The sequence below is a fragment of the Pteronotus mesoamericanus genome, unplaced genomic scaffold (genome assembly GCF_021234165.1).
Source record: "Pteronotus mesoamericanus isolate MK-2021 breed Mesoamerican mustached bat unplaced genomic scaffold, CSHL_Meso_final contig_65, whole genome shotgun sequence".
Lineage (NCBI taxonomy): Eukaryota > Metazoa > Chordata > Mammalia > Chiroptera > Mormoopidae > Pteronotus > Pteronotus mesoamericanus.
In genome coordinates, this window is record NW_026555228.1 from 8,306,887 (window position 1) to 8,332,381 (window position 25,495).

The 25,495-nt window shown below is 41.1% G+C and overlaps 1 pseudogene; it reads right to left on the minus strand.

The window, feature by feature from the left end:
* Positions 1 to 7,912: 7,912 nt before the first annotated feature.
* Positions 7,913 to 25,494, minus strand: LOC129076852 (keratin, type I cytoskeletal 18-like; annotated as a pseudogene).
* Position 25,495: the final 1 nt, after the last annotated feature.

Genomic DNA, 25,495 nt, shown 5'->3' on the forward strand with positions numbered 1-25,495 from the left:
ACTTTGATTAAGAAGCTCTGTACAAATCCATTTAGGAGTTGAATTGACTTACTAAGTTTCTCACTCCTGGTCCTTAGTCATACTGGGTCCCTAAGAAGTCTATGATCTTGTTCCCTCTCTACTCTTGCAGGTCCATTGTTAATTCTTCCATGGTCTGGGGACAGGGAGAGGCAAGCAAGGCACTCACCTCAGCTGCCAAATTTAACAGGAATCAAAAAACATAGTAATCAAGATAAATACTTTAATGCAATATTTTTATATTAAAATTAATGCAAAAATCCATAATTAACATAATATCAAAATTTTAAATGATAACAGCATTCACCAGGGCTAGGATGAGGGCAAGGTGAGGGACATGGGTTGTGCTAGTACAAGGACTGCCCTTCCCCTTCCCTTTGCCTCAAGTGCCTCTCAGTGTCCCTAGACAACAGGGTCACTTTCATAGTACTTTCCTAAGTGCTCAATATATGTTACTGGGTGAATGAATAAATGAATGGGCAAAAAACGTCCCTTTTCACTGGTTCTTTATTGTTTAGTCTCAAATTCAGTTTTAATGAAAAGCAGTAACTTATGGTTTGACACAATTACAATAAAATCCCACTTGAATGATTTTTTTAACTTGACAAATTGATTCTAGCATTTACATTGGAAAAAAATAAGCAGGTGAGAATAGTGAACAAGAACAAGCAAAAAAGAGTTCTTATAGTCTGGAGAAAATAATGAAGAAGAAACCAAGCCCTGTTTGGTTTCTGCTCCTTGGCTGGGCAGCAGCCCTCAGCCCCAGCTCCCACACATCTGTGCCCCAGCAGCTGATGTCCAGGTTGGGGTAAATTATACCATGAGGGATCCCTTCCCCTCCAGAACCAGTCTTAGCAGATAAAGAGGGTCTGAACAAGGGCCTTGAAGGGGGAAAGAAGGAAAGGAATATTCCCAAAGTACAGCGTGTGCCCAGAGGTGTTTCTGAAATCAGGGAGGCAAATGCCAGCAGTCTTTGCCCCACAGATCTACAACCCCTTTCTCCCACCCTTAGTCCACTTCCTCACCACCCCTAAGTACTGGCCACTTTACCTCAGCCTCTCTTCTAGCAGCAACTATTGGGTCAGTCTCAGGAGTCCCACTGCTTTACCAACTCCTACTGACCACACAGAATGTCCCTGAAAGCCCAAGCCAAGGATGGAGCTCAGCTTGGTCTAATTCTACCGCTCATGCTTTTCTTTACCCTAACACCCTGTTCTCCCCCTCATCATACATGCACACACATGCACACCCTCCATTCCCCTCTTTAATGGCCCATCTCTACCAGCCACTACACTTGTTGATCTTTCTCCTCCTCCCATCGCTCATGGTGCACTCGCATTCATGAAAATGCATTTTCCAAAACTCTTCATTGCCGAGCCTCATTCTGTAGAGGTGGGGCCTGGAACAGAAGAGCAGGAGACTGAGAACGGTGCCTCCACTCACACCTAACAGGCTACCAGCTTAATGAGCTGGACCCTCTGGGAAGGTGCAGAGAGGGCTTTGTGAGAGCAGAAGCTTCATCGATGGCTGGTTGATGGTACTCTCAGCTGCTGAGGATCATATGCATCCTTGGGTTATATGTGAGGATTTTGGTGCCAAGCTGCCTTGTCAACAGATATGAGTGACAGAAAAAGGGCTCTAGTAATCAATCCAGCATAACTTTGAGACTGAAAATTTAGTACCATTTCTGTCAGTGGAAGGCCATGTCCCAGTGTCCCAATGTCGTACCACACCATTTCCTCTAGCACCAAAGGTATAGATGGGACAGGAGACAAAAAGCTAGACTCTTAGCTCTAGGATGGTGTCTTATCCTTTTTGGGTTACTGTACAAAATACCAGAAACTGAGTGACTTATAAACAACATAAACTTTTTTGTCACAGTTCTAAAGGCTAGGAGGTCAAAGATCAAGGTTCTGGCAGATGCAGTGTTTGATGAGAACCTGCAGCCTGGTTCACAGACTACCATCTTCTTGCTGTGTCCTCACATGACAGAAGGGCAAGGGAGTTATCTTGAGCCTCTTTTATAAGGCCACTAACTCCATCACAAGGACTCCACACTTAACATTTTGGCAGTTACAATTTCAACATAAATTTTAAGGAGACAAAACATTCAATCTATAGCAGATGGGTACCCGTTTTCTTCCTTTCTCCCCTTGAGGTGAAGAGGTTTCCCCTTTGGGGGTATTCTCTGGTTTCTAGCTTCCTGACCTTCAAAACCATACTCTATCACTCTGGTTTCTCTCCAGAAAGTAGCCCTGGCCCAGAGATACAAAAGTTCATGGTTGTAGCTTGGGCCTTCCTAATCTCAGTCAACAGGTCCATGGCTGAAGTCCTAAGGCTATGTATGGGTCCAGGCCCTCTGAAGCTCACTCACAGCAAGGCCTCAAGGCCTGTTCCACGCTACCTCTTCCAACTCCCCTTCATTTTCTCCCCTTTTCTCCACTCATTTTTCTTCTCCTTGTACCACACTCCAGTACACATCTCTGAGGAGTCTGGACACCTTCATGCATCACCCACAGCCAAGGCAACATTTGTAAAGGGAAAATTGACTAAAGAACAATTGCTAGGTAACTCATTTAATGTGATTACTGAAGTAGTTTTGTACTTTCTGGGGAGAAAAAAATGTCACCAGCTTGTTAAATAGGTTGTTTTGGTCTGGCAGTATATGACTTCCATCATCTTCCTTTCCCTCCAAAACAATTGGAACTTTCCAGAACCAAGATCTTTCTGATCACTTTGCTAGTTCTTCCCTGCTCCATGAAAGCTTCCCCATCATGTGTTCACATCATCAGGAATTTACATGGTGCCTTATCAACTAATTAACAAAGCAATGATTTTCAAGCTGATCTGTGTAAAGATTTAATATGCATTTTATATATATATATATAAATAAAATGTTTACATTATTTAAAAACTCAATACATCCCCACAGTTGTAAACAAAATGGTGCCACTGTTAATATGCAGGTTGGATGTATTTTTTAAACTTTGCAATAAAGCATCTCCTGCTGCCTCTGAGAGTATATTTGAGCTTCTTGTGAATGAGTCCTTGATCAGAAATGAAACACCTAGTGAGAGTCTTAAAAACTCTCCAGACCTGCATACATCTGCTCACATACTGCTCATATCCTCAGGGGGCGCAGGCCTGAGCCTGGGTACTGTGCACTCCAGAGTCCATCACAAAATTACAAGTAAACACCAGGAATTGAGGCAGCATGCTATAAGAACAATTGCTGAAAATGTTCCCTGGGGGGTTTTCTTTTCTGCACTTCCTGGTAAGTGACTTTTGTCTACACAGTCAGGGGCATCCACATTGCCTTGAGGATTATTGAAGGTAAAATGCAAAAAGAGAGTGTTCAGATTTTACTATCCAAAATAAGACCTTGAAGCCCATAATGGGGAGGGGGCATCATTTTGAAAGCAAAAACAGGCTTGGTTGAAAGAAAAACCTCTTGGTAGAAAGACAAGCATAGTTTGTACCCTGCCCAGAAGAGCAGTTCTGCTACTGCAGTAGAGCCCATCTTACAGTATCTGGAAATAGAGAGGAAAGAGTTTAATGGAAGCAGAAGGCAAATTTTATAAATATTGCCTTAAACAGTGTTCTCTAAAGTGATGAGATAGGTTTTCCACAACTAAGTCTTCAGCTTGAAGTCACGCACCTCAATTTATGAAGCTACACATAGAGCAATTTGACCAACAGAAAGGACAAGGATATCCTTCCTTTCGTGGGGTGTGGGGGGGTGTGTGTGTGTGTAGATAAAAATATATCTGTCATTTGTCATTTAACATTCCTTCACATGATTTAAATAAAAGGTAGGTTCTATTCCAAAGCACAAAACCAAGAACAGCCAAAGCATAAAACCCATCATTTTTCTTAAAGAATTTTGTATCAGATGGAAAGAAGTCTTAAAGCCCTAGAGCTACCTCTGTGTACATCTCACAAGTCTACCCACTTTTTCTTCTAGATTGAATTTTCCTTGTTGTGAGTCTATTCAGACAATCAGAAACACTATAAAAGACCATACAGTTTTCCTGATAAAATGTGCATGGGTTGTAGAATGTACCAGCTATAGAGTGCACTTTGTTTGAACTTTAAACTCATTTCAGTTCCTAGTTTTATTATCATTTTTTCTCCATGTAATTTTCTCTAAGCTTCTACTCTGTTCAGGGAACAATTGAGAAGGTGGTATGCAGTTAAAATTAAAACCTGCCACTTCCCACATAAAATATGTAAATAGTGTAATGCAGTTCGCATTTTTTGTCTTTTTTTATTGTTATTCTATTACAGTTGCCCCTTGGAACAGACTGTAGTTTGCATTTTTAAAAGCAGCAACTTCAAATTCTCTTAGGTAGTTTAACAAAAACCATGGATTAATTTAACTCAGCAACCTCTGACCCTTCACATTCCTCAGGATTTTTATTCTAATTAAGGGGAAGGATTAAACCTCTGGATGTTTGGCCTCCCTCTAAAATCTGACATTCAGTTTTACTTGGTTTACTATCTGCAAATGGCTGAATGAGTCCCTTAATCTCATTCTTCAACTTCTGTGAAAAGTAACCAAGATGGGAAATTTCTTCTAGCTCCTGCCTTGGAAAAGAATGTACTGATCAGCATTATCAGAATCACATTATGGGTATGTATGGTGTGCCCTATCTTATAACTACCTTTAATCTTAGGTATCTACTTGAGACAGACAAGCCTCATGGAGACTATGCAGAACTGGGGACTGTTGAAGGACTTTGCCATTTTGCTTGTATGGTTTTTTGAAATGATAATTGCTTATAATACATAATTTCAAAGTAATGGGAATAAATGCATTTTGTTAACCGATATACATGAACACTAATGACTCTTTCAAACTTCTAGAGTCACCATGTTCTTTTATATCAATTGTTCCGAACACTTGATTTAGTCAGGTTAAGCTATGCTATTCTGCAATAATGAATTAATTTCAAATTCTAATAGAGATTATTTCCCACTCACACAAAATCCAATGTATTCTAGTTGAGAGATTCTTCCAGGTGGCTTTTTCTCAAGTAGTGATTCAGGAGTCCAGGCTCCTTCTACCTTATAAGCCTGTCATCCCATATATGCTTGGCATCCTCTGCTGGAGTCTCTGAATTTGACTGGTTGATGAATAAAGTGAAACAATACAGAGAATCACATGGGATGGTTTAGGGGCCAGGCCTATAAGTGTTGTACATCACTTCCACCCATTTAAGTTAGCCAGAACTGGTTACATAGCCTCTCCTATATGCAAGGGAGCTAATAAATACAGTTAACTTAGTGTCTGAGAAGAAGAAATGGGTTTAATGAACATCTAGCCAATCTCTGTTATAGTCCTTATGGCATGCACCAACAAAAACCACAGTGTTCTCTTCCACCAAAATCTCCAAGAAATCTCAGTCACCTAATTCTACTTTTTTTGAACATATAATTATACACTAGTAAATACCATTAAATATAGTATTCTACATAGTATAACAGCAAGGATTCACAACTAGGAGTGATTTTGACTCCTCTAAAATTCACTTGGCAGTGTCTGGAGAAATTTCAGTTGTCACAACTGGAGGGGACAGTAAACCTCTGGTTTCTGGTCTGGCAGGTAAGGAATTTGAAAAGCATCAAAACAATCTTCACAATAAGAAAAATGCTGAAAAAACTTAAAATTAACAACTCTACTTAGATCCATCAGAGTATTGAGATCACAGGGAAAACTACTGCTCCAAAATTTGAAGAGACAGACAGAAAGAAAGAAAGAATTACAGCTTACCCTCAGGAGCAGAAACCACCACTGAAACCAGTACCAGGGTAAAACCTAAACTTTAACTGATAAAATTCTAGGGACTCAATGTGAACAAGCTTGTGAATTAAAAGTTCCAGAGGGAGGACCACACTTTTGTGAGTTTTACCTCTAAGTTCTTACAGACTGGGAGAAAATCTCCTCTTATTTCAAGCATGGGGAGAGGAAAAGTGGCCATTCTGAAATATGTCCAGGGTATTCTGTTCTTCTTAACAAGGTCTACCCTCAAGAAAAAAAATATTTTGCCATGGCCTTGTCAGCTGGGGGTTTACTAGAAGTTAACTAATGTGGGATAACAAATACCCAACTCCAGCCCCCTCTGGCCTTTCTGTCTCACTTAAGGTAGGGTGGGGAGAAAGAAAAGCGCTTGTGGAGATCACAGCCCAGGAGCACAGGGTCCCTGAAAGACTAAGACCTAATCATAGGGTTATAGAGTCCATTCCATCTCCCCACACCTTTCTACCACATCAATAGGGCTCCTGTATAATAACAGAGACATAAAACTGGAAGAACTACTTATCTCAGGCCTTATTTAAGAAGAAGCCTCTAGGGAAACCCAAAGACAATAGGGGATACAAAACTAAGGAAACCAGAGAAAATTCTAGCCTTTGACAAGTACAGCCACAGCAAACAATAAATACAGCCTAACTCCTCACCAGATAAAGCATAAAACTTCACAATGAAGACCTATTTACCTCAGTTCTTTTGCTCATTACATCATGTCTGGCTTTCTATAAAAAAATTGCAAGGCATACCCAGGGCTCAAATGGAAAAAGTAGACAACATGCAAAAATGGATGGATAATATAAGTAGAAAGATGGAAATTCTAAGAATAAAAAAAATGCTGGAAATCAAAAACACCGTAAAAGAAAGAAAGAATGCCTTTGAAAATCTTACCTTTTACAACAGCATAAATGGACCTGGAGAATATTATGCTAAGTAAAATAAGCCAATCAGAGAAAGACAAATACCATATGATTTCACTTATATGTGAAATCTAATGAACAAAATAAACTCACAAATAAAATAGAAACAGAGACATGGACACATGGCACAGACTGACAGCTGTCAGAGGGAAGGGGTGTTGGGGGCTCGGTGAAAAAGGTGCAGTGAGTAGGCAAATAAAGACTCATAGACACAGACAACAGTAAGATGATTACCAGAGGGAAAGGGGGTGGGGGCAGGTAGAATTGGGTAAAGGGGGGATAAGTGGTGACAGAAAGAGACTTACCTTTGGGTGATGAACACACAATACAATATACAGATGATGTATTATAGAATTGTACACTTAAAATCTATGTGATTTTATTAACTAGTGTCACCCCAATAAATTAAATTATTCTTTTAAAAACTATGAAACAATAAAATAAATAAATAGTAAAGGAAAAAAAAGGCCTTTGATGAGTTCAGTAACAGATTAGACATGGCCATGGTAGAAATCAGGAGATTGAAGATATGTCAATAGAAACTTCTAAAACTAAAATGCAAAGAGAAAATAGAGTAAAAAGATAGAACAGAATATCCAAGAACTGTGGGACAATTACAAAAGTGTCACATATGCATACTAGAAATGCAAGAAGGAGAAAAAAGAAAGGAAGAAATAGAAGAAATAGTTGAAGTAATAACGTCTGAAAATGTTCCAAAATTAATGACAGATACCAAACCACCCATCCAGGAAGCTCAGAGAACACCAAGCCCAGTAAATATTTAAAAAATGTATACCTAAGCCTATCATATTTACACAGCAAAAAATCAAAGACATGGAGAAAATATTGACAGAAGACAAAGAAGAAAACACCTTACTTACAGAGAAGGAAAGATAAGAATTACATCAGACTTCTATTCAGAAATCGTGCAAGCAAGAAGAGAGTGAAGTGAAATATTTAAAGTGTTGATGCGGGAAGGTGGAGACAAATGTATTTGAACAACAAAAAAAGATTAAAAAACTAAAGTGTTGAAAGGGAAAGAAACTAACCTACAATCCTTTTTTGTTTTTTTTGTTTTGTTTTGTTTTGTTTTGTTTGTTCAGTGATCTCTGAATTTTTTTTTGGCTTCCTGCCCTGAAAGGAGTGCCTCACTTCTGCTACCTTATCACCTCAGAACTTTGGTGTTGTCCATCTCAGACACCACTTTGCCACCCACAATTCTGCAGGTGGTGGTCTTTAGGATGGATTATATGGAGATGCTGCTATCCAAGGCACAACCAAGGCATAATCTAAATCCTCCCCTACTTCCAGCAGGCAGTGGTATGTGGTAATCTCAGCCTGTACATTGACCTTGATATTCAGCAGGGTCTTGTACCACTGGGCCTGGCACTGCCTCTCTGCCCAGCTCTGGGCCATCTCTGACTCCACGTGCAACAGGATCCCATTGAGCTGTTCCATTTGCCTGGCATAGTGCATCTCCACCTCCCTCAGGATGCTGTCTAAGCTGGACTTCAGATTTCTCATCAAGTCTAGATCTTTCTCCAAGGACTTGGGCTGTACATCTCAGCTCTATGAGTGTCATCTCAGCAGCTGCTATCTCAGCAGTCTGCAAGGTGACCACTGTGGTGTTCTCCTCAATCTCCTGGAACTAATTCTTGTCTAGCTCCTCCCTGTTCTTTGAGCCAGCTCATCATACTGGGCCCAGATGCCCACCATGATCTTGCTGAAGTCCTGAGATTTGGGGGCATCCAACTCCATAGTCAACCCAGAGGTGGCAATCTGGTTTTGTAGATCACTTACTTCCTCATTGTGATTTTCCCTCATGAAAAGCCATTCCTCCTTGAAAGCTTCAATCTCTCTCTCCACCTGCAGCCAAACAATATTAGTATCTTCAATGACCTTTCAGAGCTCATTGATGTCATTCTCCACAAACTGGCACATGGCCAGCTCCATCTCATAGTTGACTCTGAAGTCATTAGCAGCAAGACGGGCATTGTCAATCTTCAGAACAATGTGGGCATTGTCCACAGAACTTGCAAAGATATGAGCCCTTGGGTCTTCAATGGTCTTGAAATAATGCTCCCAGTCTCTGACCTGGGGTCCCTTCTTCTCCAGGTATTTCCAGATTTTGCTCTCCAGTTTCTGATTATCAGAATCTAGGCTTCTCACCGTCTCCAGGTAGGAGGCCAGGGGGTCACTCAGGCATTGCATAGTCTTCTTCTTGCTCTGGATGCCCCCTCTATCTTCCAGACTCCCAGTCATCCCCGCAGCCAGGCCCCCAGATCCCTAGCCACCCTATACATCCAGTGGAGTGGGACACAGAGATCTGGGAACCCGAGCCTCTGGTGCCTGCATAGATGCTGTTGTTCTGCTGGCCGGCTAGGCCTGGTGGCTGGGCAACTGCATGGAGCCGAGGGTACCATAGTTTGTGGAGAAGCTGGAGTAGGTGCTGAAGCTCATGCTGTTCAGGGAGGCTCATGTTCTAGTAGCAGTGAGTGCCAGGTCTGTGACTCTAACCTACAATTCTTTAACCAGTAAAGTTATCCTTCAAAGGTGAAGGAGAAATAAAGACTTTCTAAGACAAAGAGAAATTGAGGGAATTGTTTGCCAATACCCCAGTATTGCAAGATATGTTTTAAAAATTTCTTCAGAAAGAAGGAAAATTATATAGGTCAGAACTTCATAAAGAAAGGAAGAGTATTAAGAAGGAATAAGTAAAGGTAAAATAAAGTATTTTATTTTTCTAATTGTTAATTGACCTAACAGATAACAATCTGTCCAAAATAACAATAGCAGTAATGTATTCAGCAAATGTATCTTATAGATAAAAAGAAATGAATGACAGCAATGTTGTAAGGGATGGGAGGAAAGGATTAGGAATACTCTGTTATAAGGTTACCTGTACTACTCATGAAGGAGAATAATGTTATTTGAAAGTGGTCTTGGAATAGTTGTAAATGTATATTAAATACTCTAGAGCAGAAGGGAAGGGGAAGGGTCATCAAGGAACATGTACAAAGGACCCACGGACAAAGAACGGTGGGGGGAGGATTGAAGGTGGGAGGTGGGGGTGGGTAGGGCAGGGGAGAGTAATGGGGGGAAATGGGGACAACTGTAACTGAACAATAAAAACATTCAAGAGCAATCACTAAATAAAAGTTAGAATAAGAATTATAATTAATAAGTATAATATGCTAAGATAAGAGAGAAAAATAAAATCTTATAAAATGTTCAGTGAAAGCCGGGGGGCGGGGGAGCAGAAGGTCAAGCAAAGAAACAAAGAACAAGGCAATGAATAGAAAATAGTAACAACTAGGAGGATGCTACTGACATCTAGTGAGTAGAGACCAGAGATGCTGCTAAACATATTTAAATGCACAGGACAGGCCCATACCACAAAGAACTATTTAATTCAAAATGTTAATAGTGCTGAGATTGAGGAACTCTGTTATACCAATGCCTCATCAAGCCCATGAATTACATATCTGAAATTTTTCTTTGTTAGTAAATGTGCTAGAGACAGCTAACTGTACAATAAAATGAATGCATTCCTTCCATGATATAGAATTGTTGTGAAGAAATGGCTTCTCAGCCAGGTACTATATTTCCAGCATCTAGGTGGATCCATATGGCTAGTTTTTGCAGAAGTGATGTGTGCTCCTTTTGAGTCCAGGTGTTAGGAAACAGGGATGCCTTTTCCACCTTCTTTTCATTCTCTTGGCTGCTAGCTGGATGCAAAGGATTGAGCAGTGGAATATGATGTCCTAGGGGACATCAGAGACACAAGGTGGAAGGGGCCTGTGTCCCTGAGTGACTGCACAAAACACTTACTGCTGACCAGGAGCTGCCATGGACTGTTAGCAGAACAAGAAATAAATTCTATTGTGTTCAACCAGTAAAATTTGGGGTATACTTGTTACATAGCTAGAACTTCCCTAACTAATATAGTACAAGTTTTAAAAGGTGCTTGCTTCCTAAATAATGCTGAGTCACCCACATTAAAAACTTACTACTGAAATAACATGTTTATTGAATCACCTTCTTCAATTTTTCAGCAGGCACTGCAGATTCTGTCACAAGGATTGTTAGGAAGACTCCACTTCCTTTAAAGTTTTCAAATGAGACTTTGTTATCTTGGAATCATGACTAGTGCACATTATTCTTCCCTTTCCTACTCCCCTTGTCCGAGTTTAGTGAGATACACAGTACCTTTCTCCTGTAACAACTCCAAACTAAATAGTCCAGGAAGCCCAGGAGCTTAATCCAGCCTCTCCGTACAGAGAACTGCAGGTTCCAGCTCCCTCACTGGCTGATCACCATTTCTGTTTCTGCTGTTGGAGAGTACATGGAGTCCAGTGGAGTCTGGTCAGTCCTTGTTAATACTTTGAATATTAAAAGAAGTGAGACCCTATCTCTATGTAAATGTACACTGCCTAAAGCTATAGTCAACCATGCTAGACACATATACATAAGAATCTGGCATGTAACTAAGGTTACCATACTAATCAGTGGTGAAATAAAGGGTTATTAAACTCTCCCAGATCAACTGGTTGACTAACTCAGAAAGAGAAATAGCCCAAAAGTTAGATTCTTACCTCACACCATACCACAACATAAATCCTTGATGGGTTAATGATTAAAAGAGGAACACAAGTTTAAAAACAAATGCTTAAATCATATTGACATGGTAATAAACTTTCAAAATACAACAGCAGAGAAAGAAATCAACGTGATAATCTATAAACACCACAAATAAAGTTAAAAGGCAACTGAGCAAGCAATGAAAACATCTGCACTATATTTAATATTATTGATCTAGATATTTTTAAAATCAGTTTCTTTTAAAAGATGAAATTGTAATGGAAAAGTAGGTGATGTTGTGATAAACAGTTCACAAAAGAAGAATACAAATGGTTAATAAATGTGTAAGAGAATGTTAAAATTATAACTAATAAATGAATGCAAATTAAGATACTATTTTCACCTTTCAAATTGATTATTAAGAAATTATAATTTAAAAATTTTATTCCTCTGTTTAGATACATGTAGAGTGACATGAAGAGTCTCATAGTCTTCTTCAAACACTATAAATTGGTAAGACTTCCTGAAGGGCAAGTTGCCAACACAGATCAATGGCTTTAGAAAGCAAACTTGACCCAATAATTCTACTTCTAGGAATTACACTAAGGAGATACAAATCCATAAAGCGGGTAGTGATAAATGTGCAAGGACTGCCCCCCCCAGCCTTGTATGTAATAGAAAAAAATTGGAAATAATCTGGAGGATGGCATATTTATTTAATAAAACCTTAAGCATCCATGAAAGAACATGTTTTTTTTATTCAACCACATGAGAAAATGCTCAGAACATAATGGAAAAAGCAGGGTATAAAACTGCATGTTTCATATCACAATTTTATAGTGAAATGCATGGGGGAAAATAGTGAAGAAACATTAATAGTTTCTGTAGTGAGATTCTGGGTGATTTCTAATTTCTTCTTTATTCTTTTCAGTGTTTATCCCTACGTTTTCTATAGTAAAACATTTTTATCTTTATAATCTGGAAAAAACAAATGAAATGTTATAATCCTTGTTAGCTTTGCCATATTTCCACAAGGAAATTCTATCTTGATTATTTGTGAAGTTGAACATCTTTTTTCCTACTTGGTGGAGCCTGTCTGCATTAAGGACTGTCCCTAAGTTAGGCAACTTCCAAGTTCAGTGCTTTCCACACCAGTCTTGTTTTTGGCACAAGGTGGAAGTTTTATTTTTGAAGACCTCTGGTGAAATGCCTCAGAAATCATTTTTGGTTACTCACTGCTTACTCAATGAAGTAGTAGAAGCAAGGGAGAGTAAAAGTAGGGAATTCTTTAGGAAGCACTCATTTAACTTTGAATTTTTTAGAAAGAAAAGGAAAGACAGGAGGGAAGCCCTTTGGTTCTAAAAAAAATCAGTACAGTGTCCGTTGAAGATCACTATTTCAGTAGTGTGATGCTGTGTAACTAATCACTCCAAAGCTTAATGGCTTAAAACAAGAATCATTTATTATCTCTCCCAGTGTTCTGAAGGTCAGGAATTCAGGGGCAACTTAGCTAGGTGGTCCTGGCTCAGGGTCAGTCATGAGACTGGATTAGGAGGTTGGCTTGACCAGGAAGGAATCAGGACTCATTTCTAAGGTGGATCACACTCATGGACAGCAAATTGGCACAGGCTGTTGTCTATAGGCCTGTTTCTCTCTCTTTGAGCCCCTGCACAGAGCTCCAGGGGTGTCCTTATGGTGTTGTGGCTGGCTTCCCCCAGAGAGAGTGATTCAAGGCAGAGGCTCCAATACCTTTTAGGATACACACTGTCACTTCTGCAATATCCTATTGGTGACATAGGTAGGCCCTATTCAATGGAGGGAGGGGGCTGGGGAGAGCTACGAATATCAGGAGGCAAGAATCAATGGAGGCTTGCATAGAGGCTGATTGCTCAGTTACCTATCCAGCATCCTGACAATGCTCACTTCTTGACAATACCACAGACTTTTGTTTAGCTGTCTTCCCCCACCCCACCCCACTGTGAAAGGAAGTTGACCTATCCCCAATACCACTGATGGACTAATTGGGACGTAGTTAAATATAACTACGACGTCTGTCTAGAAGATATCCAGCCATGTAATATACAAAATAAAGACACTTATTGAAGAAGATACAAGATAGAACAAACATTGTGCATAGGACAATGACGCCTCAGTCCCCTTCCAACATGGGACCTCACACAGTTCTCCCAGTCACCATCAGCTACACTGTCATATTTTTCTGAATCTCATCAACAGTCTGAAATCTCTTCTCTTTCAAAGGTGATTTTAGTTTTGGGGAAAGCCAGAAGTCACAGAGTGCCAAATCTGGGCTGCAGGGGGGCTGAGTCACCTGGGTAATTTGATGTTTCCTCAGAAAACTCTGCATGAGACATGATGCATGAGCAGGCACATTATCATGATAAAACAGCCAATCACCAGTTGCCATAGCTGCGGCCTTCTGAATCATCCGAATAGTTTCCACAAAGGACTGTTCAAGCTTAATGCAAAATTGGATGCAGATTCATTGCTCTACTTTCTCAGTCATTTTCAATGTGATGGCTGCAGAGTATACATGTCCACTCAATGGCGTCTACTGCCCTCACTGACTAGTACAGTGAAGTGGTCATTGTTCATGCATGTGCATTCCAGTTCACTCTCCTTGGTGGCCAGGTTACATCATTGTCACATAAAACATTCTCATTATATTAACAATGGCTGGACTTTTTTTCAGAAAGACCCCATTGACAATGATTGCCTCAGAATCCCAAACATAAGCTGGTTAGCACATGGCATTGTCCCAGCTTTGAGGCTTATCCAGGGCTAAATATAATTAAGGGGTTGGTGTATGACCAAATTCAGACCAATGAAACCCAAGAGGATATCTTGGGGGTACTTATTAAAAGAGAGCCACTAGAAGACATGGTTCCTGTCTTTCTTAGCTGTTTTCAGGTGTGTATCTAAGCCCTGGGTGTGCTGCAGCACCTTATACCAGCCTGAAATCAAGTCACCACATGGAGGAGAAAAGCTGAGAGATTCTCAGGAGAAAAGGAGTCAGAGTCTTGAAATACCAGAGAATCAATATGGCGGAGGAGTGAGTTGAAGTTACACTGACCTCTTCCCAGGAACAACCTGGAATTACAACTAAATTGTGGAGACACCACCTGGAACAAACAACTGAACAGTAGCAAAAGAGGAGCCTTATAACCTCAGACAGATAGAAGAATCAGTTTTAGCACAACCTAATTGGTAAAGAATACGGTAGAGACTTGAGAGGGTGGGCGGGGTACCCACAGACAGCAGCACCAGAAGGATATTGAAACGGCCAGTTGGATCCCCCTGAGAAGAGCGGAGTCTAAACCATAAACAGGGATCTCCAGCCTACAGCACCAGAGCCCAAAAAGTACACAGATAACAGCCAGCTGAGAAAAGCATCAGGGTTGCTCTCTGACAGAGACAGGTGGCTGGAGACGCAAAGAGCCATTTAAAGGGCCAACGCATTAATTTTTATTTGCAGCCACTTACCCTGGTCTCTGGCAAAGGTGAGGCCAGAGTGGTCTGGAGATGCCTTAGGAGAGACTGGAGATGGAGGCTTTGGTAGAGAACGGAGAGACTAGCCGGAGGGATCCCAGTGCTGACTCATCCCCCATGCAGCAACAGCCATCTTGCTCAGGCAGAACACTCCCCTGAGTGGCAGCAGCATGAGAGGACCCAATAGCCCCACCCACAGGAGGGACTATGCCCTGCCCTGTGGTGTCTAAGGTGGCCTACTGAGTGCAGAGTGACTAGATTAACAGCTGAAGGAGACAGCAACAGACAGGAGATTCCGGGAAGTCTCGAACAGACTGTCTGAGGTCAGACAGGGTGAACATCTGACATCACCAGAGGAAGATCCAGAAAGAAAAAACAGCAGTCTCCTACCATAGAAGTTCACGCCACAAAGTCAGGAAATCAAGATAGATCAATTTAAGAAGCAGAAGCTGACGAGTCTCACAAATAATGGGAAGACAAAGAAACATCCCCCAGTCAAAGGGAAAGGAGGAATCCCCAGAAGGAGAACTGAATGAAAGAGTGGCAGTAAACTATCAAATATTGTGTTCAAAACAACGGTTCTAAGGAAGGTCAATGAGCTCAGTGAGCTCAGAGAGAATTAAGAAAAACTACAGGGAAACGAGTAACTTGCTGCAAACTATATCAGCATGAAAATGGACATAGAAACTATCGATAAGAGGCAAGAGGAAATGAAGAATACCATTTCTGAATTGAAGAACACAGTAGAAGGAATCAAAAGCAGGCTAGATGAAGCAGAGGATTGAATCAGTGAGCTGAAGGATAAGGTAGAAAAAAGCTCCCAGAAAGAGCAAGAAAATGAAAAAAGACTCAAAAAGAGTGAAGAGGCAGGTAGGAAATAGCAGGACAACCCGAAATGTACCGCTATCTTATAATAAGGATACCAGAAGGAGAAGAGGAGAAAGGGACAGAGAACCTGCTTGAAAAAGTAATGATGGAAAACTTCCCTAATTGGAGGAGAGAAACTGTCACACAAGTCCAGGAAGAACAGAGGGTCCCATTCCAGAGAAACCCAATGAAGCCCACTCCAAGACACACCATCATTAAAACGGCAACTATCAAAGACAAAGAGAGAATCCTAAAGGAAGCAAGGGACAAAGAGGTAGTAACTTATCAGGGAGCCCCAATATGGCTAGCAGCTGACTTCACAGAAACACTCCAAGCAAGAAGGGAATGGGAAGAGATATTCCAAGTCATGAAAAGCAAAGGCCTGCAACCAAAACTGCTCTATCCAGTAAGGCTCTCAATTAAAATGCAAGGCAAAATAAGGGGTTTCCCAGACAAAAGAAGGCTAAAAGAATACATCTCCACCAAACCAGCACTGCAAGATATGCTAAAGGGACTGCTCTAAGATGAAGGAAAAGAGCCTATTAACACCCAGTTCCTTTCACAGTCAACAATACTTGATATTAATAATAATACTTATTAATCTGATTGTGACAATGATGTGTTATTTTAAGTGTTACTTTATTGAAACTAACTAAATTAAGTGTTATTTGTTGAAACTAAACCTGTTTTTGTATATTTCTTGCGTATTTCTATTATTTTTAAAAAGCTTTAAGTCACTTGTTGGTATTCTTTTTTTTTATTTTTTTTATTTTTTTTTATTTTATTTTTTTTAATTAATTTATTTACTTTTTATATACATTTGTCTCTGCCTTCCCCCCCCCTTTCCCTTGCCCCCTCCCACCTTCCCTCCCTCAGCTCTTCCCCTTTGGTTTTGTCCATGAGTCCTTGCTATATGTTCCTTGACTTTCCCCTTCCCTTCCCTTTCCCTGCCCCCCCCCTTCCCTCTTGTCTCTGTTGATTTCTTTTCCTTTCAGTGTTGCTGGTCATATTTGCCTTGCTTCTTTGCATTGTTGGTTAGGTTCCGCTTATAGGTGAGATCATATGGTATTTGTCTTTCGCCCCCTGGCTTATTTCGCTTAGCATGATGCTCTCCAGTTCCATCCATGCTGTTGCGAAGTGTAGTACTTCTTTTTTTCTTTCTGCTGCGCAGTATTCCATTGTGTATATGTACCATTACTTTTTGATCCAATCATCTACTGATGGGCATTGAGGTTGCTTCCAACACTTGGCTACTGTAAATTGTGCTGCTATGAACATTGGGGTGCATAGGTTCTTTTGTATTGGCGTTTTGGTGTTCTCAGGGTATAGTCCCAGCAGGGGAATCGCTGGATCAAAAGGCAGTTCCATTTTCAGCTTTCTGAGGAAATTCCACACTGCTTTCCATAGTGGCTGCACCAGTCTGCATTCCCACCAACAGTGGACTAGAGTTCGCTTTTCTCCACAGCCTCGCCAGCACCTGTTGTTTGTGGATCTGTTTATGATGGCCATTCTGACCGGTGTGAGGTGGTACCTCATGGTGGTTTTGATCTGCATTTCTCTAATGGTTAGTGATGCAGAGCATCCTTTCAAATGCCTCTGGGCCCTCTATATCTCCTCCTTAGAAAAGCATCTGCCCAGGTCCTTTGCCCATTTTTTGATTGGATCGTTTGTCTTCTTGGAGTCAAGTCGAGTGAGTTCTTTGTATATCTTGGAGATCAAACCTCTATCTGATGTATCATTAGCAAATATATTTTCCCAAATGGTTGGCTCCCTTTTCATTTTGCTGATGTTTTCTTTTGCCGTGCAGAAGCTTCTTATTTTGATGAGGTCCCACTTGTTTATTCTTTCCTTTATGTCCCTTGCTTTAGGAGACATATCAGTGAAAAAATTGCTGCGTGGGATATCTGAGAGTTTCCTGCCAATGTTCTCCTCTAGGACTTTGATGGTGTTGCGACTTATATTTAAGTCTTTTATCCATCTTGAGTTTATTTTTGTGTATGGTGTCAGCTGATGATCCAATTTCAATTTTTTGCATGTAGCCATCCAGCTCTCCCAACACCATTTGTTGAAGAGGCTGTTATTGCTCCATTTTATGCTTCTGCCCACTTTGTCAAATATTAGATGTCCATAGAGATCTGGGCTTATTTCTGGGCTTTCTATTCTGTTCCACTGGTCTATGGGTCTGTTCTTGTGCCAGTACCAGATTGTTTTGACTATAGTGGCTTTGTAGTAGAGTTTGATGTCCGGTATTGTGATCCCTCCTACTTTGTGTTTCTTTCTCAAAATTGCTGCAGCTATTCGAGGTCGTTTATGGTTCCATATAAATTTTTGAAATGTCTGTTCTATTTCTGTGAAATACGTCATTGGTATCTTAATAGGGATTGCGTTGAATCTATAAATTGCTTTTGGTAGTATGGACATTTTAAGGATATTAATTCTTCCAATCCATGTGCACGGTATATGCTTCCATTTATTTGTGTCTTCCTTAATTTCTTTTTTCAATGTTGTATAGTTTTCTGCATACAGGTCTTTTGTGTCTTTGGTTAAATTTATCCCTAGGTACTTTATCTTTTTTCGTGCTATATCGAATGGTATATTTTTCCTGATTTCTTCTTCTCCTATTGCATTGCTGGTGTACAAAAACGCCTTTGATTTCTGAATGTTGACTTTGTATCCTGCTGTTTTGCCAAATTCACTTATTAGGTGGAGGAGTTTTTTGGTAGAGTCTACAGGGTTCTCTATGTACGCTATCATGTCATCTGCAAACAATGATAGTTTTACTTACTCCTTTCCTATTTGGATGCCTTTTATCTCTTTCTCTTGTCTGACCGCTGTGGCTAGGACTTCCAATACGATGTTGAAAAGAAGCGGTGAGAGCGGACATCCTTGTCGTGTTCCCGATCTTAGTGGGAAAGCTTTCAGTTTTTGCCCGTTGAGTATGATATTGGCTGTAGGTTTTTCATATATGGCCTTTATTATGTTGAGGAATGCCCCATTGATTCCCATTTTCCTGAGTGTTTTGATCATAAATGGGTGCTGTACCTTGTCAAATGCTTTTTCTGCATCTATCGAGATGATCATGTGGTTTTTGTCTTTTCTTTGATTTATGTGGTGTATCACGTTTACTGATTTGCGTATATTGAACCATCCCTGCATCCCTGGGATGAATCCCACTTGATCGTGATGGATAATCTTTTGAATGTATTGCTGGATGCGGTTTGCCAATATTTTCTTGAGGATTTTAGCATCTATGTTCATCAGCGAAATTGGCCTGTAGTTTTCTTTCTTTGTAGGGTCTTTATCTGGTTTTGGGATCAGGGTGATGCTGGCCTCATAGAAGGAGCCTGGGAGTCTTCCCTCCTCTTGGATTTTTTGGAATAGTCTGAGAAGGACAGGGGTTAGCTCTTCCTTAAATGTTTTGTAAAATTCTCCTGGGAAACCGTCTGGCCCTGGACTTTTGTGTGCTGGGAGTTTCTTGATTACTGCTTCAATTTCCCCAACTGTTATCAGTCTGTTCAAGCTTTCTGTTTCTTCCTCCTTCAGTGTTGGAAGATTATACTTTTCTAAAAATTTGTCCATTTCATCAAGATTTTCAAATTTCTTGGCATATAATTGTTCATAATAGTTTCTGATGATCATTTGTATTTCTGTGGTATCAGTTGTTATTTCTCCTCTTTCATTTCTGATATTATTAATTTGGGTCCTCTCCCTTTTTTTCTTGATGAGTCTGCTTAAAGGTTTGTCCACTTTATGAATATTTTCAAAGAACCAGCTTCTGGATTGGTTGATCCTCTGAATTGTTCTTTTCATCTCTATGTCATTCAGTTCTGCTCTCATCTTGACTATTTCCTTCCTTCTCCTTGCTCTGGGATTTATTTGTTGTTGTTTCTCCAGTTCTTCAAGTTGTAGTGTTAGGTCTTTTATTTGAAATGTTTCTATCTTTTTAAGGTAAGCCTGTATTGCTATGAACTTCCCTCTCAGGACCGCCTTTGCTGTGTCCCATAGGTTTTGGACAGTTGTCTGTTCATTTTCATTTGTTTCCAGAAATTTTTTGATTTCTTCTCTTATCTCATTATTGACCCATTCATTGTTTAATAGTGTACTGTTCAGTCTCCATGAGTTTCCAAGTTTTTGAAGTTTCTCTTTGAGGTTGATTTCGAGTTTCAAGGCCTTGTGGTCTGAGAAAAAGTTTGGTATTATTTCAATTTTCCTGAATTTACTGAGGCTTGCTTTGTGTCCTATCATGTGGTCTATCTTTGAAAAACTGCCATGAGCATTTGAAAAGAATGTGTATTTTTCTTCTTTGGGATGTAAGGTTCTATATATGTCAGTTAAGTCTCTTTGATTCAGTGTTTCATTCAGCACCACGATATGTTTATTAATGTTTTGTTTGGAAGATCTGTCCATTTTGGACAGTGGGGTGTTGAAATCCCCTACTATCAGTGTGTTGCTATCTATATCTTTTTTGAAGTCATCCCACAATTTCCTTATAAACTTGGGGGCTCCTATATTGGGAGCATATAAGTTTACAATGTTGATGTCTTCTTGATAGATTCTTCCTTTAAGTATGATAGAGTGCCCCTCTGGGTCTCTCTTTATGGCCTTTGTTTTGAAATCTACTTTGTCTGATACAAGTATGGCAACGCCAGCCTTTTTCTCATGCCCATTTGCTTGGAATATTATTTTCCATCCCTTTACTTTCAATCTGTGTAGGTCTTTTGCTCTGAGGTGGGTCTCTTGTAGGCAGCATATGTGTGGGTCATGTTTTCTTATCCATTCAGCTACCCTGTGTCTTTTGATTGGGGCATTTAGTCCATTCACATTGAGAGATATTACTGATAGAAACTTACTCATCTTTTCTCTTTGTACTTGTGTTCCTCTCTGTCTCATTCTTTTCCTTCATCTGCTTAAACCAGTCCCCTTAGCATATCTTGGAGTGCTGGTTTGGTAGAGATGTATTCTTTTAGCTTTCTTTTGTCTGGGAAACTCTGTATTTCTCCTTCTATTTTAATGGAGAGCCTAGCTGGGTAGAGCAGCCTTGGCTGTAGGCCCTTGCTTTTCATGGCTTGGAATATTTGTTGCCATTCCCTTCTGGCTTGGAGTGTTTCTGTTGAGAAGTCAGCTCCTAGGCATATCGGGGCCCCCTTGTATGTTCCTTTCTCCTTCTCCCTTGCTGCCTTCAGGATTCTCTCTTTGTCTTTGACATTTGCCATTTTAATGATGATGTGTCTTGGAGTGGACCTCCTTGGGTCCTTCTTGAGTGGGGTCCTCTGTGCCTCCTGGATCCATGAGAGCCTTTCTCTCCTCAAATTAGGGAAATTTTCCATCATTACTTTTTCGAGGAGGTTCTCTATCCCTTGCTCCTCTTCTTCTCCTTCTGGTATCCCTATTATACGGATATTATTGCGTTTCAGGTTGTCCTGCATTTCCCTAAATGCTTCTTCATTCTTTTTGAGTCGTTTTTCCATTTCTTTCTCTTTCTGGGAGCTTTTTTCTACCTTGTCCTCCATCTCACTGATTCGATCCTCAGCTTCATCCAGCCTGCTTTGGATTCCTTCTACTGCGTTCTTCAATTCACAAATGGTATTCTTCATATCCTCTTGTGTCCTCTTGATAGTTTCTATGTCCTTTTCCAGGCTGATATAGTTTGCTGTAAGATCCTGATAGTTTCTCTGCAGTTTCTCATAGTTCTCTTTGAGCTGGCTGAGCTCATTGAGCTTCCTTAGAACCATTGTTTTAAATTCCATATCTGATAGTTCCCTTGCCTCTATTTCATTGAGCTCTCTCTGTGGGGAGTCCCCTTTTCCACTCATTTGGGGAGAACTTCTTTTTCTTCCCATTTTTGTGAGAGTCTGTTAAGTATTTTTGTCCTTTACTTTTCTTTCTGGGCTTGCCTCTGATGATGTCAGTTGTTGACCCTATAGGGCCTTGGGTTGTTTGTTTGAGCCTTTCAGGAGTCTAATGCCTGTGTCTGACTCCTGCTTGGAGCAGCTCTGTGACCCCTTGGGTCAGGGCTGGGCTATTTTTTGGGATCTCTTTGCGCTCTCACGAGAGCTCCTTGAGCGCGTTCCCAGCGCGGCAGGATCCCCCACCTGCCTGGGCTCGCATGTGTTTGCCCCAGACCAGGGGGCTTATTCGCGACCTCCCGTGCTCATCTGGCCTCCCTGGCACGCGAGCTTCGCGGCACTGGTCAGTTTAGAGTCTTCTATTGTGTGTTTTCCCCGCTTTTGGCTCTTTGGGTGCGTTGCTTGCCCTCGCCAAATGGGGACTACGGAAATGGGAGGAAATCAGCTCTCCGGTTAATCCTGTTTCTGGTCTCTCCTCCAGGGACTCTGGGCAGCTCTACTTATTTTGTGGGCTGCTCCGCAATCGCGGCGGGTAGATCAGTTTATGCCTGCCCTTGCCCCTCTGTGCAATCCCTCGCAGGCCGTATGGGTGCCAGTCTGTGTGAGGCCTTGCCGGCAGGTGCAAGCGTTCGCCAGCCCGCGTGGGTCACACACACGCTCGCCAACCCTCGCCAGTCACTCGGCGCAAGTGTGCGCGCCTGCTCTGGGTGTTTTGGGGGTGTCTATGTGTGCTTTTCGGCTTTTGGCTCTTTGGGGGTGTGGCCTCTTCCCGCGCAATGGAGACTTCGGCAAGGAGAAGGAGTCAGGACTCCCCGGTTCCTCCTCCCGTTCTTTCCCCAATGCCTCTGTTTCTAGTCTCCCCTCAGGGGCCTCTGGGCAGTTCTGTGACCCCTTCGGCCGAGGATCCAACCCCTGTGCGGACTGCGTTTCAATCGCAGGCAGTCTGGTTCATGCGCGCCCCGCTTCTGCCTCTTTGGGGTCGCGCCTTTCCAGCCCACAATGGAGACTACCGAACGGGGAGGGAGTCGGGACTCCCCGGTTCCTCCTCCCGTTCTTTCCCCAACGCCACTGTCTCCAGTCTCTCCTCAAGGCTCTCCCAGACAGTCTGCACTCAGCCCCGCAGGTCACAGGCGCACAAGCTGTGTGCGGAGCGTTCAAAAGGCAGGTTAATTGATTCCCTTATGCCTGAGCGAGATGGTAGCTGCAGAGTGGGAAGTGCGTTATCACCCGGGCTCCACCGGCCGCAGTGTCAGTTCTCTTCACAAAGTTTTCCTCACCAGTCTTTTCCCAGGCACCAGCCCACCCTGCTGCCGCCTGTACCCAGCGATCAAGGAGGGTGGCTGCCGCTGCAACTTTTGCGTTGGCCCTTTAAATGTCTTTTTGCATCCCCAGCCACTTGTCTCTGGCAGAGAGTGCCCCTAAGCTTTTTGAGGTTGCGTTTTGTCTGTATTTTCTTGGTTTTAGCTGCTGTAGTTTAGGGGTTCCTGTTTATGATTCAGACCCCGTTCTTCCCGGGGGGACGCTAACTGGCCGTTTCAATGTCCCTCTGGTGCCAGTGCCCGTGCGCACCCAGCCCACCCTCTCGAGCCTCCACCGCAATTCTCACCCGTTGGGATGTGTGAGAGTCGAATCCGCTGTCCGCGGCACCCAGGCTCCTCTCCCACTATCGCTCCACTGCTTTCCAGGTGATTACTCCATTATTTAGTTGCAATTCCAGTTTGGTTTTGGGAGGAGGTCAGCGTGACTCCCTTTCACTCCTCCGCCATCTTTTTCTCTCTCACCACTTGTTGGTATTCTTTATCCATTTTTTGATTAAATGTTTGTAGAATTCTTTCCCTAAAAACAAACAAACAATTAACTCTTTTTTAGATATGTTGCAAATACTTTCCTATTTTATTACTTGTCTTTTAACTCTTTTTTTAATTTTATTTTTATTGTCTTTTTTATATGTATATGACTATATAGTCTTAAATGTTTAATGTAGTCATATTATCAATATTTTACTTTATAGCTTCTGGATTTGAATATGTTACTTCAGGGTAAGAAAAATGTTATTTTGTATTTTGTCCTAAAACTCCTTAGATTTTACATATTGATTTTTAACTCACCTAAATATTTTTTGTAGAATGAGTGAAATAGAGCTCTATATTTGTTTTATTTCAAGTGATAGTGGTCCATGCACCTTATTTATTGAATAAGCCTTTTTTCCTCATTGTTTTGAAATAATCATTTTAATCATATGTTGTTAAACAGATATATATGTTTGTTTTTAGAATGCTCTTTTTATTTCATTGATGTACTTGATTATTTCTGTGCTGGTGTCATATTGTTTTAATTGCTGAGACTTTATAATGGATTTAAATTTTTAATGTTTTATAATGGATTTTGACATATAAAAAATAAATAAAATCAATCTGAATTTAGAAAAAAAAGAAAGAAGGAACTCCTACTTTTTGTGATAACATGGATGAAACTAGAGAATATTATGCTAAGTGAAATAAGCCAGTTGGTGAAAGACAAATACCATATGATCTCACCTTTAAGTGGAACCTATCCAACAAAATAAACTAATGAACAAAACAAACCACAGGCATGGAAACATGGAGCAGACTGAAAGTGACCCAAGGGGATAGGGAAGGAAGACACTGGTAGAAAGAAGTAGAAGAGACTAAACAAAGAACATGTATGAATGACCCATGGACATGGACAACAGAGTGGGAATTGGCTGTGGGAGCAGGGGGCAGGGTGGGATGGGTGGGGGATGGCCAAGGGGGGAAAATTGAGACAGCTGTAATAGAATAAACATGATTTAAAAATAAAAAAAAAGAAGTCAGAGCCTTGATAGAACCAGAGCAGATCACTGCCCTGCCATTGGACTACTCTTTTATTTGGGGCAATTATCTTCCTATATTTAAGCCACGTTAAGATAGGTTTCCTAGTATGTGCAACCAAGCCTGATCATTCCCACCTGCAAAATGAAGCTATTGTGAGACTAAAAGAAATGAAAACAAATGCTTTGAAAACTAAAAGAGATTTTGCTCTTTAATATTAGGGAATAATTATACCTACTTGAACCAAACAAACCAAAATTTGGGACAGCTCCTCTGATATGTGGACAAGAGTATTACCAAGCAGGTCTGGTCTAAGTTTCCCAGAACCAACAATGGTTATGACCATAGGCTGAACAGATGACTGCTTTGAGGGTACAGTTTCAGGAGAACTTGAACAAGATGTGGTGGTATCAGTTGAGGGTCCCAACTGGGGCGACTGCAGGCTCAGGATTTCTGAGCGGTGGTGAGGGGAACCAGGAGGGTCCATACAGAACTGGTTTTCAAAATGGGCACCAAGTGGTACCAAGAAGTCCACCACTTCTGGCCAGTACCTGAAATGCCACATGAGCCTCTTGATTTAAGGCTGAGAGGAACAACATGATGAAGCTTAATAGTCAGTAGCATTTCATCATAAATTAGGGTTTTTAGACCCTCCTGAGATTTGTGTGGAATATTTGTGTAGAATAAAAGGACAGTGGGGTGGTGACCCCATGCCACTCAGATGAAGGGACAAATAAAGATGTCCTAGAACTTGGAGGACATAGAAAACTAAAATTGCTGAATCACAAAAGACTTAGCTGATTCACAGTTTTGCCAATGGCAGTCCATTTATGTTACTGAGGAAACATATAAGTAGACTTGCTATATCTAGAGCACTGTTCTGAATGCTTTACAAGCATTCACTTATTTATTCCCCTCAATAACCCCATGAAATAGGTTTTATTATCATCATGATTTTATAGATTAGGAAACTGCAGCACAGAGAGGTTAAAAATGTTGCTCACAGTAACAGCTAGAAAGTGAGGTACAGAGAGATTAAGAAACTTGCCCATGGTCACATAGCCGGTAAGTGGTAGAGTCAGGATTTGCATGCAGAGTTTGCCGCCAGGGTCCATG